Consider the following 15,554-nt stretch of genomic DNA (forward strand, 5'->3'; position numbering starts at 1 on the left):
AGATTAGGACTTTCTTCTCTGTTCTTTTTCGTTTCTCCATTTGGGAGATATTTCATGAGCCTTTGTGATACGTTCACCTGTGCCCATACAATAATGCACAAGAGAGAGATACATGGGCACACAGAATGTCCAGGCTCCTGGAGGGAAAATAGAAGCAAATAATAAGAAAAATAGGCAACTTTTGATTGGGATGCCTGCTCATAAGGAAAGTATGAGATGTGTGTTAGGGTGGAGATCGAATTCCATCCTCAAGTCAGCAGAGGCCTCCTCATAACCAAATCAAGATCATAATGTGCAGGTCAAGGTTCAGACAAGTTTAGTGTCAGGTGAGATTCACTCTGCTTCAAGATGGAGCCCTGCTTTATTCCCTGCATGAACAAACACCCAGTCCTCACGGAAGAAGGCAGGAGGCAAAATGGAACACATTCTGTTGAAGCCTCTTCTGTAGGACATTGATACCATTCTTGGGGTAGAGCCTTTGTGATTTAATCAAGATAAAAATTCTTTTTTTAAATTTAATTTAATTTTTTTGTGAACATACTGTACAGAGGAGTTACAATTATATGGGCAGGATAATGCATACATTTCTTATCAAGCATTGCAGCCTCCTCCTTTGTTTACCCTTCACATCCCTTCCCTACCTCCCCCCTGCCTCACCACCACCCAATCCTCCCCCCCCCCACACCAAAGTTGTAAAGCTCATTTTCAACATGACCTTGTACTTCTCATTGTTGCAACAGGTCCACCTGTATCCTTAAACGACTTGTTTTTCCCCATCTCCTCCACAAGTTATACTGACATCAAATATAGTGAAAGGAGGGGTTATACTGTGGGGGAGGGACATACAAAGCAACAAAGAGATAATCTTATAAATGCATTAGAAACAAATACATGAAATAAAAAAGCATTAAAATACATATCTAAGGGTTCATTTTCCTAACATCACATTATCTGACCTTTTCCGCTTGACTCATACATATACTAGATATTGCAAATAAGGGAAACCATGGGACCTATGTTTCTTTGGGCCTGGCTTACTTCACTTAATATAATTTTTTCCAAGTTTTTCCATTTCCTAACAAATGGGGCAGTGTCATTCTTTCTGATGGAGGCATAGAATTCCATTGTGTATATATACCACATTTTCTTGATCCATTCATCTACTGAGGGGCATCTGGGTTGGTTCCATATCTTAGCTATGGTAAATAATGCTGCAATAAACATAGTTGTGCTGGTAGCTTTAGTGTGGTCTTGTTTGTAAACATTTGGGTAAATGCCCAAAAGTGGGATTGCTGGGTCATAGGGGAGCTCTATGTGAAGTCTTTTCAGGAACCTCCATACTGCTTTCCAAAGTGGTTGAACGAGTTTACACTCCCACCAACAATGAAGTAAGGTTCCCTTCTGTCCACATCCCCTCCAGCATCTGTTGTTGTTAGAGTTCTTGATTATAGCCATTCTAACTGGGGTGAGGTGGTATCTCAATGTTGTTTTGATTTGCATTTCTTTTATGGCTAGGGAGGTTGAGCATTTCTTCATGTGTCTATTGGCCATCCTTCTTTCTTCTTCAGAGAAGTTTCTCTTTAAGTCTTTAGCCCACTTATTTATTGGGCAGTTGTTTCTTTGAGGATTTGTTGTTGGGGGATTTAATTTTTTGAGTTCCAAGTATATTTTAGATATGAGACCCTTGTCTGTTGTATGGCTAGTGAAGATCTTCTCCCAATCGGTGGGCTTTCTATTGATCTTGCTAGCTATGTCCTTTGCCATGCAGAAGCTCTGCAACCTTATGCAATCCCATTTGTCCAACCTTTCTTTGATTTGTTGTGTTTCCGGGTCTCTATTCAGAAAATTTCGGCCTGAGCCAAGGAGACCTAGGGTTTCCCCTATTCCATCCTGTAATGTTTTCAGAGTGTCTGCTTTGACTTCGAGGTCTTTGATCCATTTGGAGTTGATTCTGGTGCAGGGTGATATATAAGGATCTAGCTTTAGTTTTCTACAAGTAGTTAACCAATTTTGCCAGCACCATTTACTGAAGAGGCTGTCTTTCTTCCATTCTATTGTTTTAGCTCCCTTATCGAAGATTAGATGGCTATAGGTCTGTGGGTTCATTTCTGGATTTTCAATTCTATTCCATTGGTCCTGAGGTCTGTTCTTATGCCAATACCAAGCTGTTTTGATTACTATGGCTTTATAGTAGAGTTTGAAATTTGGTATTGATATTCCTCCAGCAGTGCTCTTTCCGTTGAGGAGCGTTTTTGCTATTTGGGGTCTTTTATTGTTCCATATGAATTTTTGGATTGCCTCTTCTATTTCCTTGAAGAATGAGGTTGGAATTTTGATAGGTATGGCGTTGAATTTGTAGATAGCCTTGGGAAGTATTGCCATTTTCACGATGTTAATCTTTCCAATCCAGGAGCATGGGAGGTTTTGCCATTTTTTAAGTTCTGTGTTGATTTCCTTTTTCAAGATTTTAAAGTTTTCATCATAGAGGTCCTTCACTTCTTTAGTTAAGTTAATTCCTAGGTATTTTATTTTTTGTGGGGCTATTACAAATGGACTTGCTTTCCTAATTTCAGCCACACTTTTCTCATTGTTGGCATACAGAAAAGCCATTGATTTTGGGGGGTTAATTTTATACCCTGCTACTTTGCCAAAGTTTTGAATCAGCTTGAGTAATTTGGGAGTGGAGTCTATGGGATTCTTTAAATATAAGATCATGTCATCTGCAAAGAGGGAGAGTTTTATTTCTTCTTTCCCTATTTGGATCCCCTTTATGTCTGCATCTTGTCTTATTGCTGTAGCTAGGCATTCTAATACTAGATTGAAGAGAAGTGGAGAGAGTGGACATCCTTGTCTTGTTCCTGAGTTAAGAGGAAATGGCTTTAGTTTTTCACCATTAAGAATAATGCTGGCTGTAGGTTTGTCATATACAGACTTTATTGTATTGAGGAATGTTCCATGGATTCCTAATTTTTCCAAAACCTTCATCATAAAGGGGTGTTGGATCTTGTCGAACGCTTTTTCTGCATCTATTGAGATAACCATGTGGTTCTTATTCTTGCTCCTGTTGATGTGATGAATAATATTAATTGATTTGCGTATATTGAACCAGCTTTGCATCCCTGAAATGAATCCTGTTTGATAGTGGTGTATGATTTTTTGGATGAATTGTTGAAGTCGATTGGCCAAAATTTTGTTGAGAAGTTTTGCATCAATGTTCATCAAAGAAATGGGTCTATAGTTCTCTTTCTTTGATGAGTCCCTGCCTGGTTTTGGGATGAGGGTTATGCTGGCTTCATAGAATGTGCTCGGTAGTGAACTTTCTCTTTCAATTTCATTGAAGAGTTGGAGGAGTATTGCTGTGAGCTCTGCTTTGAAGGCCTTGTAGAATTCCGCTGTGAAACCATCTGGTCCTGGACTTTTCTTAGCTGGGAGGTCTCTTATTGCTGTTTCTATTTCAATGCTTGATATGGGCCTGTTAAGGTGGTTTAACTCATCAAGATAAAAATTCTGTAAGACTATTTCGATTTCAGAAATAGTGTGAAAATGTCATCTGTGAAAGTTAAAAAAGATACATGAAAATTATAAAGTTGAAATACATCTATAGTCATCAATACACACAGGCAGATGCACTCTTCATCCATGTAAATTAACTAAGATTTTTTTTTAAAGGACAATGTGAAGCTTAGTTTGGGGCCAAGAGAGATTCAACAGCTTCATGGCCAAGAGCAGGAAGTTCACTCCATACCCAGCACTGTGCAGAGATACCTGAATGTTGCAGGGACTGGATAAAGCAGTTGCAAGGATGTCTTCCCTGCTGTAGATTTATGAAGGGTGTCTCGTCTTATCTGGAGCAGCTCAAGGGAGCTTTGTATGTGTTGGCTTATCAGTAGTCAACTCCATACTTGAAATGTTTGTCTTTTTTATTTTCTGTTTCCTTGACTTTATTCTCTGGAGAAATAGAGTTGGGATGAGGGGAGGAAAAAGTAACAAGTAATCCAAATGGGCCTTCTCTTCTTTCTCCTCCTCCTTCTTCTCCCTGCCCCCACCCCCTTTTCCCCTGATTCTACTCTTTGCCTTAAATAATTTGTCACAAAGGTAATCTTTGATTAAAAACCTTAACTAGACCTCTAGAAATTCCAAGCTCAAACACATAAACCTACAGATCTGGGAAGTCAGGGTGAAACTTTATAGATAGTGAGAGCTTGCCAGGTGAAGAGGTAAAGGGCAAAGAGAATAGATACTTGAAGAAGCAGCAGAGTGTATTCACCGTGGGACCTCAAGAGAATGTGGCAGGAACTATGGGGAAAAAATAAGGCCTTGAGGTTAGGCAAAGGGCGGGATCTATAAATCCATGAGGGCAATCTTCAACAGTTTGGACTGTGTTTTGGAGTAATGAAAAAGCGGGTAGAGCTTTTTTGAACAGTGATAGATTTGGGACTCTGGTAACTGGAGTTGGATCACTTCTGACTGGAAGGTAATTTATGCCTCCCTAGTCATACAAAAGAAATGCTGGCATCTAAAGCAGTGTTCACTCACACTGATGTATTCACACTCATACAAAAAGTACAGATCAGCGCTAGGTGCCCTGATAACATTTGTTTCTTCAATATTCATCCATGTTTCATAGCAAAAAAAAAGCAAGAAGAGGCAGGTCATGTTACAATACCATGAACAATCCCCCCTGCCAGGAATTCAGCCAGAACAACAGTTAGCTAGATTTTTGTGGTACCAAACCCAAAATTCAGTTTAAATTCCAAAATTAGTTAGGTGTCTGTGGTTAATGCCTACAATCTTAGCTACTCAGGAGACTGAGATCTGAGGATCATGTTTTTGAAGCCATTCTGAGCAGGAAAGTCTGTGAGACTCTTATCTCCAATTAACCAGCAAAATGCCTGAAGTGGAGGTATGACACACATAATTGAGCACTCGCATTTATGGATAAATCTAAGGTACAGTGCGCAGGCCCTGAGTTCAAGCCCTAGTATCAGCACAAAAACAAATTTAACAAAATCCAAAATGAGAGTATATTTTGAGGAAGCATTTTCGCAATCATTCCAAATCTACTCTTCTTAAGAACTTATATACGTGTGAATTTTCATTTAGATGTAAGTGCTTTTCCATCAAATTACACAATAAACTTGGCTGATGTTGAATTATAACAGCATGAGCATAATTAGAACATGGAAATGTGGCAAAAAGTGAGCCTCAGAGAAATGGAATTAAACAATGGGAGCTAGTAAAATAGGGCAGAATGTAAGGGCTTGGCATTCATAATACTCCACATTTGCAAGACAACACTATTATTGAACCTGAAAAGCTTTTAATATAACCCTGAAGCTTTGGGTAAAAAAAATGACAGATGATACCCATTTCCACATTTTCAGTCAAATTGAATGTTACCATTCTGAATACTCATGGTCAGAAATACTTAGTCTCTTGAAGACTTAGCTCAAGCATTGCTAAATTTAGGATAGGACTAGAAAATGGAGTAATCTGTAAATCTTTCAATGATTCAGTTAATAGGTGCTTTTAAACAAGTACTATCAACTCAGGGCAGGGCCAACCTGATGCTAATTTCTCTGGAAACACACACACACACACACACACACACACACACACACACACACACACACGTGCAGGAGTTTTCCAGGAGTTTCCAGGAGTTTCATTCTACTTATACATGTTGATTGGAAAAAGTTACCAGAGTACAATAAAAAAAATAAACAACGATTCCCCAAATCACATAACATCAAGACATGAAAAGAATTTAAATTAATAAGCAAAGTCATATATATATGTGTGTGCATATGTGTTTTGTGTGTATATATGTATTGGGAGTGGTAATGGGGCTTGATCTCAGGGCCTTGCATTCTCTCTTAGCTTTTTCACTCAAGGTTTGTTGTATTCTACCACTTGAGCTAAAGCTCCACTTCTGGCTTTTTGCTGGTTAACTGGAGATAACAATCTCTTGGATTTGTCTGCCAGGACTGGCTTTGAACCTCAATTCTTAGATTTCAGCCTCCTAAGTAGCTAAGATCACAGGTGTGAGCCACTGGTACTGGGCTTCATATTAGTATCAAACTTTGCATTTATCTAGCATTTTATTTTTCTTTCATTTAGCAATTAGTTATTGAACAATGACAGTTCTTTAATCTCTTACTGAAGATCTCAAAATAGTTATCAAGAAGCAGTAGAAAAAGGTTACCTTCAAAGCCCATGTTCTTTTTCGGAAGAGTAGACATGGGTTGTATGTACAATACCAAAACAGCAACTTCTTTCTTTTGGGTGGGGATGGAGGTGCTGTTCATTTCTAACATGTGGCCCTTAGTAACAAGCCTAGACAGTAACCTAGTCTTGGGCTAGCAATAATCACCAGGCCCTTCTGTGCTCTTACTGGCTCAGAAATGTGTATGCAACCAAAGCAAAAACTATCCAGAGCAGTTCCTCTTGGGCAGACAGGGAAGAGTTCTGTTTTACTGTTCAAACAGTTGTGTATGTGGCACCGAAGTCATCTAAAGCAATGATTTTCCAACTGGCGAGAAAAGATGTGAAAACAAATAGATGGACGTGGGAGGAAGGATAAAAGACAGAAGGAAGTGCTAGCAAGCCACCAAGGTATGAATTCATTAGAAAGATTGTTGGGGCTCGTTCATCCTATGCTTACTTCATCCAGGATTAGCTTATGCGAATTCCTATACTCTGTTTTTGGCTCAAGGTACTGGAATTATACAGTCTGACTCATATATCACTGTGAATTTGCATGCAAAATGGACAACCACTTAAGCTCCTAGACTGGGCTAGAAGTCTGACCTACAAGTTTGTTGGCTGATTAAAATTGGGAAAGGCAAAATGTAGTTATGTTATGCCTTGGGATGTTTGCAGAATTACACATTGTAATGCACATCATATATTGGATAACATGTTTAACAATTAAAAGTACTTTCTCTTTTCTTTTTCTTCTTCTTCCTCCTCCCCCCTTTGTAGTTCTCCCCCTCTCCCTCCTCTTCTTTCTTCTCCTCCTCCCTTTCCTCCTCCTCCCCTTCTTCCTCCCTCTCCTCTCCTCCCCCCTTCCTCCTCATCCTCCCCCTCCTCCTCCAGTACTCAGGTTTGAATTCTTTACTTCCAAACTAATTTCCTTCTTCCCTCCCACCTTCTTTCCTCTATCTTTCTTCTCTTTCTCACTCTTTCCCTCTTTCTCTTCCTTTCTTTATGGGTACTAAGGCTTGAACTAAGGGCCTTGGGTTCATTTTCGCCCAAAGCTGATGATCTACCACTTGGGCTACAACTGCACTTCCAGATTTTTGCTTGTTAATTGGAAATAAGAATCTCACAAACTTTTCTGCCTGGGCTACCTTTAAACCAGCACCCTCAGATCTCAGCCTTCTAAGCAGCAGGAATTACAGCATCGGCCATAAATACCTGGCTTCTTTCTTTATTTACAGTCATCATTGTCTTCACTCTTTCTGCTGTCCCTCTAGGCTTTCTGTTAATCTTCCCAGCTGGCATTTTGTGGGGAGCATCTGTTTAGCTAGAGCTTGCACAGTGACTTCTCAAGTTTCTCTTCTAATGTTTGACACAAGCAGCAGTGTTCATCTATCTACATGAAACCATAATAATATTTCCCCCACTCCATCTTTCCTGTTTGTCTTTATGCTCTGATGATCCTTGCAACTTTTACAGGAACTGAATATAAAAAATATATTTGATAATTGAAGGACTTGCCTCTCCACTCTTGCCCGATCCTTTTATGTATCTAAAGATGGAATATGAAGGATTGACCCACATCCTATTGTCCCAGGTCCATACAGACACAAGGCAAAATCCCAGATATGTACGAACTTTGATGTGCCAGCAGGGCAATCTACAGCCCAGCTGTAAACATCCCATTGTGGGCCCAACTGAAAAGGCCCCATCTCCCTTGACCTAGTGGCTTTTACATTAACCTCTGCCTCCTTGCTCAGACCTCATATAAAAACTCAACTCCGATTGACGATCGAGTCTGGCTTATTTCTTTTCCATTCTCCTCCATTTTCCCAATAGTAATAGGAATTATCCACACAGAGTATAAAGACTAAGGAGGCTTTAGAGGAAAACATTGGCAATCAAACTATTTTATGATTGAAAAAGAAAGACTAGGAAAAAAATGAGAAGCCAACAATTTGAAACTTTAATGCATACTTCCTCATTCAATTCACTATCAATTTAGAAGAAAATAATAATGCCAAATTAGGTAGGTGTGGAATGGAGGATCAATAAAGATAAGTGGTTGCTCAATAACGCATGGCATTATTTGAAAGAAATGATTTTGTATATCAGTTCAGATATCATTCTCTTCCACTAGACTATTTTATTCATTTGCTTATTTTTGGTGCTGACCTGGGGCTTGAACTTAGGGTCTGGGTGATGTCCCTGAGCTTTTCTGCTCAAGGCTAATGTTCTAGAACTTGAGCCACAGTTACACTCTGTCTTTTTTGGTAGTTAATTGAAGATAGAATCTCATGGGCTTTCCCAGGCTGGCTTTGAACTATGATCCCTAGGTCTCAGGTTCTCGATTAGATAAGAATTACTCATAGCACCAGGCCAAAACTATGTTTTCTTCTCCCCCAATAACAAAATAGTCGATCAGCAGAAGTAAGTATGGCTTAGTAAATAAATCTTAGTAAAAGAGGTTTTGCTACTTAAAATCTTTTTAGAAAAATAAGAACTTTCAGGGTAAAAATGAAATTGTATCTAGGACAAATTGCTTAGCCAGGGAGTTGAATTTTATTTCCATTATGTTTTTTTCTCTGTGTTTAATGCTACAATGTCATGAAATAAATGCCACATGAATTTAAGGAACACTTTTCCTTTTATCTAGTTCTTATGAACTTGGAATTTGGGGTTAATTTTTTTCATTTTAAATATTTGCTTTTATTCTGTAAGAGAAATATGAGCAGGGACTTGGTTTCTTTAGAAAGCAATAATTGAACTCAAGTTCTTACTTTATATTGAAGAATCACTCAAAAAATGAGTGTAAAGCAAGTGAGTCCCCTTTGCCCCTCACTAGTCCAGCTGAGAGTTCATATCTTAAGAATATGAAGCTTTTTCTGCTGCCAGAAGCTAAGACAAAGAGGACAGGTAGAATCCAGCAATTCATGAAGTGGAATGGTGGTCATGGAAACAAGGTAGTTTACTAAGTTTGTTGCCTTCTCTATATTCTCCAATGTAAACACTACGTGTTTTTATTTAATGCATTGCTTTCACTAAAACTTCTCATTGCCAAGTTGTCAGTCTGTTTTTCCATGAGTCCTCTAGGATAGTCAGCATCATCCTCATTCAAGAGGAAAATCTGAGCCAGGCTAAGGAAGAATAAAAAACCATTTTCATCAAATGTAATTAGAGCCCCGTGTCAGTCCACTCCCCTGGCTCCTCATGATTCTGATGAGGACCCTTCATTACTGCCTCCAAATACCCCTGAGCTAACTTCTCAACTTTCATCACTATAACTACAAGTTGGGCTGAAATGGAACTAGAACTTGAACTGTAACCAGAATTGCTACTACCACTAGAGCTCCATCTTCCATTCTGTGACTCTGCCTTACCATATTTCAGCTTAGGACTGAGACACTAGGCTCTAAATCACTATCACTGTATATAAAGTAGCTTAGCTTACCAAAACCTGTGATTATCTGTCTTTTTTTTGTCTGTCATGGGGCCTGAACTCTGAGCCTGGATGCTGTCCCTCAGCTCTTCAGCTCAAGGCTAGACTCTACCACTTGAGCCACAGGGCCATTTCCAGCTTTTTCTGCTTATGTGGTGCTGAGGAATCGAACCCAAGGTCTCATGCATGCAAGGCAAGCACTCTACCAATGAGCCACCTTCCCAGCCTGTGATTATCTGTCTTAATGTGGTCTGAATCACAACAGATACATTCTCACTTGAGCCAGTATTTAAGATGATACAAATAGGAATCCTGATGGTGCTAATGTAGGTTCTCATGTCTTTCCTCTCAGACCATAAAAGTGGGTGTTCAAATCCTCCTCATTCAATTTTATGAGTGACAGTGTTACGTGGTGTCTGAGTTCTGCTGGCTATGCTATTTCTCTGATGACGTTCTCCAGGATAAACTCTTCTTACTTGACAATCAAGGACTGTGGTTGGGGGTCTCTGTTCTGGTCCTGTACACTCACTAATGGTGGCTGTGTCTGAAGAATCTGCCCCCAATAGCCCCCTGAGAGGCAATTCTTGTTCCAGAAGCTGCAAAAAGACCTCTACTTAACTCAGGTCCAGTTATTTGCTGTCTCAGTGTTACATGGTGCTGGATTCTAGAACTTCCCGCAGTCTCATTTACCAAGGGGTGTTAAGAATCTCATCTGAGATCAGATACTATGATGAGATCTTCGTGGAATTTCACTGATTGGATGCAGAGCTGACTTGCTTCTTTCAGCTCTTGCTCTGGTTCTCAGAAGGTCTAGGCTCCTGTTTTCTGCCCTCCTCTGAACTCTGGTAGTTTTAGAATTTCAGTTCATGTTTCAGTTGAATTTTGTTGTGATTTAGATGGTCTTGCAGAGATTGATTCACATTGTGGATTTTCCACTTGTCTTTGATTGTTGTTTATTTGTATTTTCTCTAATAGAACATCTTGCTCATATTTTTCTCATTTTTTTTAATTCTCTCAGTTTGGGCTACATTATTCTGGTTAACATTTATCTCTAAGCTGAATCTAAAGCCACCACTCTTTGGATTAATCGACCTCACTGCTCTCCAAGACTGATTAGCTCTCTGTCCACTTCTTGTCATATTTCTAGTTTGTCAAAGTGAAGGCTTTCTACTATAGAGTCGCTCTTAGTTACCTCACCTGAAGCTTCTCCAGCACTATTTTCATCTGAGCTTTGTGGAGGTGGATACTAATTTGTTGAAGTCTTCTTTCTTCTTCAGTACTTTTTACCTGGCTTGCCTTGAAAATTGTTATCGCTCATAAGCTTATAATCTTCTTCACTCAGATTATTTACAGATTTGTAGAAAGCTTCTTTCAGATCCTATCAGTCCATCTCCTTCTGCACTGTGCTGCAGATCACTACTCTATTCTTAGAAACTGAGGTTTTCATCTTGATGAACACTTGGAAAATTACCTAATTGTTAGGATATGTTATTGAAATACAACCTGGATTTTAGTTTCTTCACTCTGTTCTATTTTTTTAATATTTTATTTTATTGTAAAGTTACTGTACAGAGGGGTTACAGTTACGTGAGTAAGGCAATGGGTACATTTCTTGTCAAGCATTGTTACCTTTCCTATGTTGTTCTCCCACTATCCCTTCCCTCCCCAACCACCCTCACTCCCCACCCCAAGTTGTAAAGTCCATTTCCAACATAGTGTCTTGTGGGTCTCATTGTTGTAACGGGTCATCCTGTGTCATTGTTTCAGCATTTTGTTATTCCCCTTCCCCACCCCAAATTAGATAAATGTATATTCAAGATGCAGGGCACCAAAATCAAATACAGTGACAGCAGGGAATATACTATAAGGGGAAGAACATACAAAGGAAACAAAACAAAATCACATAGTACATTAAAAACATCAACAAAGAAAAATCTCTTGTGTCCATATCCTGATTTTAGGCTTAGGAGTAGACACATTTGCTGGGCTCCAGCAGCGCTAGATACTTTCCTGGGCTCTTAAGCCCAGGAGTGGCTGATTGTGACCTGCCTCTAGTCCAGGGCCAGCTCTGAGATGTTGCTTAAGCAGCTATTATCTTCCCATTATTATCAAGCAATAGGACTGGATCTTTGAACAGGACTAAGATGTTGTTGGCTCATGGGTAACCTAGCATCAGGTAGATTCTGATTCCACTCACTCTGAGGTATGAAGTCACGTCCCAGTTGGTTCCTCTTTTGTCAGCATGTTGGGGATCTACGGCAACAGTGTTTTAGTGGGGTATTGTTGTTTGGTTTTTGTTTTCACCTCACTGGATTTCTGTCACAACAGTACAACCTGGGGAAAGAATTCATTTGCACTAGCAACGAGAGTAAATGGACCTCTTCAGTCTTTCCCTCCACTTTCTCTTCTCTTTCTTTCTCCCTCTTTTCATTCACCTACTCTAACCCCACCTCATTCACATTTCTTCTGCCAACCATATACTGAGTTATGCAGATTCCCAATATTCTCAATATTTTCCTTGGAACTTATTTTTTCAACTAGTTACTATTTAGGCATAATTAACTTTTCCTTTCACAGCCATGTAAATAGAAAGTTAGAGCCATGGAACTTTATCTTGCTTTGCAAATTGAGATGCTTTATTCACTCGTCGACTCTTGTTAACATTAGTTGTAAATATCATTCAGATGCTTCTGCAATGTAGCATTTTTATTTATGTATTTTAGAAATAGAATTCTTTAGAAATAGAATTCTTTAAAAGTCCAGTTTTTCCTGGACTTTGAATTTTACTTTCCCTACTTTGTGCTGTGAGGCTTTGGGCTGTTTGCCTTGATCTGTAGTTTTTTCCCATGGGTAAATAAGGAAATAATGATAGTTATATCTTAGAACTATTAGGGAAGTAAAATAAGATTTTGGGTAGAAAATACTCTGTAAAATGGTGGAAACATGCTAAAAATGTGCTCAATGGGAGGTAGCTATATTCTATTACTATCTTCCTCTTGAATTTCATTATAGTGTTAATTTTTTTTAAATTTTTAAATTTTTATTTTTGGTCATAGGGCTTGAACCCTGGGCCTGGGCACTGTCCCTGTGCTCTTCAACTCAAGGAGAGCGCCCTACCACTTGAGCCACAGCACCACTTCTGGCTTTCTGGTGGTTAATTGAAGATAAGAGTCTCAGATTTTTTCTGCCTGGACTGGCTTTGAACTGTGATCCTCAGATCTCAGCCTCCTGAGGAGCTAGGATGACAGGCATGAGCCACCAGCACGTGGCTATAATGTTAAATATTGAAAAAAACTAACATTATGTATTTTAAGGATAAATATGCATCATTACTTTGCTCTGTGGGTATAACAAAATGCCTGATGGTTTGTAACTTAGAGACCCTAATACACATTTTCCTGCTTCTGAAGGCTTGACAGTTTCAAGATGGAGATACAGATGGGTTCAGTGACTGGTGGAGAGGGTCCTTCTCCTTTGCTTCAGGATAGCATCCTGCTTCATTCTTTGCAGGGAGGAACACTTGGTCCTCGCATGACAGAATGAAAGAAGGAGAACAGAATGAGTTTCATAGAAGCCTATTCTGTAAGGGATTGATTTCATTCAAGTGGTACATCTTTCATGGTTTAGTCACCTCCCAAAAGGCACAACTCTTAATGCGGCTACATTGTCCATTAAGTTTCAAGAGTACAACATCCAAGGCAAAGCCTCTACCAATAATTTTTAGAGGAATCTTCCAACACTGATTTTCCAAGTAAGTTAGAAACAATCAGAAGAAGCTGTTCTACTACTAAGAGCTGTGAGCTTGAATGCAATACTTTTGATTCAATTGATGTTAGAGGGGATTGCTTTCCTTGGCAGTTAGGTGATCACCATCCAGGTACACCAGGCCTGTTGGAAATAGAGTACGTCTAATAGCCTCATGGTGGCTGAGCCAAATCGCCCGCAGGGCGTGTCAGTATTGTGAAGTTCTTTTTTCTGTTACCATAGGGTACAATGAATATGTCTAGCTTGACTAGGACTGAGAAGCCATGAGCTGATCAAAGTCACTACACAAATGTTTCCTAAATATGTGTTATATTCTGACACTGAGCCTTGTTATAATGAGGATTTGAAGCATGAAGACAGTATGCTGGCCGTCAGGAAGCTTAAAATCATGCCTGGGTAGAAGGTAGGTTTCTTAAATAAGAGTGCTATAGTCAGATCTTGCTTAATAATCTTGAGCAGCAAACCTCCAAACTCAGTCCAAGATAACAAGCTATGTAGTTAGTATACACATGAGTGACAAATGAGCTTGTCACCCATTGTTTCACAACTTTGTGTTCTTTGATATCTATTTAAGGAGCCTCATTAGATATTTTCAAACTGGCTTCAAACTGCAATCCTCCATCTCAGTCTCCTGAGTAGCTAGGATTGCGGGTGTGAGCTATTGGTACCTGGCTTCAAATGAAATCTTAATACTGCAGATCAATTGAATATGTGCTTATGTATGCTATGACTATCTATAGCTTACACAAAACAACACAAAAATCAAGAATTACGTGATCACTCAAGTGTTAATTTCACCCCATTGTTAGCAATGTGATCTCCCAAGAGACTATCTCACATGGCTCAGGAGATGCTTCCAGAAATTATATACTTGGGTTGCAGCTAAGAAGTAGCAGAAATTTCTCATAAAAGGAGGAAGTGCACTCTAACCAGAGGGAAAAGTGTGGTAGCAAGGGGTGAAGGAATCCTTGGTACTGTGGAAACTGCAATGCCAGGAATAAGACCGTGAGGTGAATGCTAGGGGTGGTTTGTGAGGACACACAGGGGCAGGCACATTACAAATAGGAGTTGTGGTGAGTGTGTCTCACCATAAAATCAATCCACAGCTTCTTCTCACCCTTTCTTATCTGCTGACTTTCTCAGCATAAAAATAGCTTTATTTCTAAGGACAAGTTATTTCCCTCTAACCTTTCAAATGTTGCTACCACTGGAGGGAGAGCTCTGTGCAGCCAGGACACTAGCAAATGGGGTTTGAAAACTGCTATTCTCCTTCTGAATGGGTCAACTGGGAAATCAAGGGAAATGAATCATTGAAAACAGCTGTGTGGGTCGAAGAGGCTTTGGCAGTCGGCCATTGTTTGCCAGTAAAAGCAACAGCCATCAAGCTCCCCTGAATATTGGTTTGCACATATGGTTCCACCAATGTAGCCTCCTCCAAGCTCATTTAAAGATTCTCTCCAGACTTCACTGGTAACAAGAGAGCTTGACACTTAGATACCACAGAGACCCGCAGATTGCCAGTCTGTGTGCAGTATAAAGTCCATCCTTCCACCTCTAGCAGGTAAGAAAAGGACACCATGAAGAAAGGTACATTCAGATTCTGCTGCTAAATTCTTAGTCTATTCATATGTTCTAAACCAAAGTTTTGTCACCAAGATATGGCTAGCATAAACCTCCCTAGGGAAGGAAATAATACAGTAAATCTGAAACCAAGACTGTTGCAAAATAATTTGGACAAAAAAATCACCAAATGTGGGGTTAATCTGGAAGTATTAAAAGCAATTATATTACAAAATATTGACAGAATTCCCTGAACTGCACTTAATTACTTTGATTCAACTGCCATGGAGACGTTTTACCTGCAGGAAACAGCAAGTTGCTCAATGGAATATTCACACAATTCAATTCCAAAGCTTGTCTTTGGGCTTCATTTCTGTAACCTAATGTGGATTTCATTTGTGACAAGCTAAAGTTGTCTATATTTTTGTAACATATGGAGAAACAGTAAGCCAAGAATGGCTAGATGAGGCCACCATGCAGACTTAATGTGATTGTGTTCAGATGGGACATTCATCGTTCTGGGTCTAATTAGGGACACTGGAATTGATTAAAGAATGGAGGATATAATTGCTGAATTCTTTGTCCCTTG

General features: G+C 39.4%; 1 pseudogene; it reads right to left on the minus strand.

Annotated features, from left to right (window-relative positions):
- Positions 1-8,995: 8,995 nt before the first annotated feature.
- Positions 8,996-11,087, minus strand: LOC122096042 (annotated as a pseudogene).
- Positions 11,088-15,554: the final 4,467 nt, after the last annotated feature.

Source organism: Dipodomys spectabilis, unplaced genomic scaffold (assembly GCF_019054845.1).
Source record: "Dipodomys spectabilis isolate Male_0828 unplaced genomic scaffold, ASM1905484v1 ptg000365l, whole genome shotgun sequence".
Lineage (NCBI taxonomy): Eukaryota > Metazoa > Chordata > Mammalia > Rodentia > Heteromyidae > Dipodomys > Dipodomys spectabilis.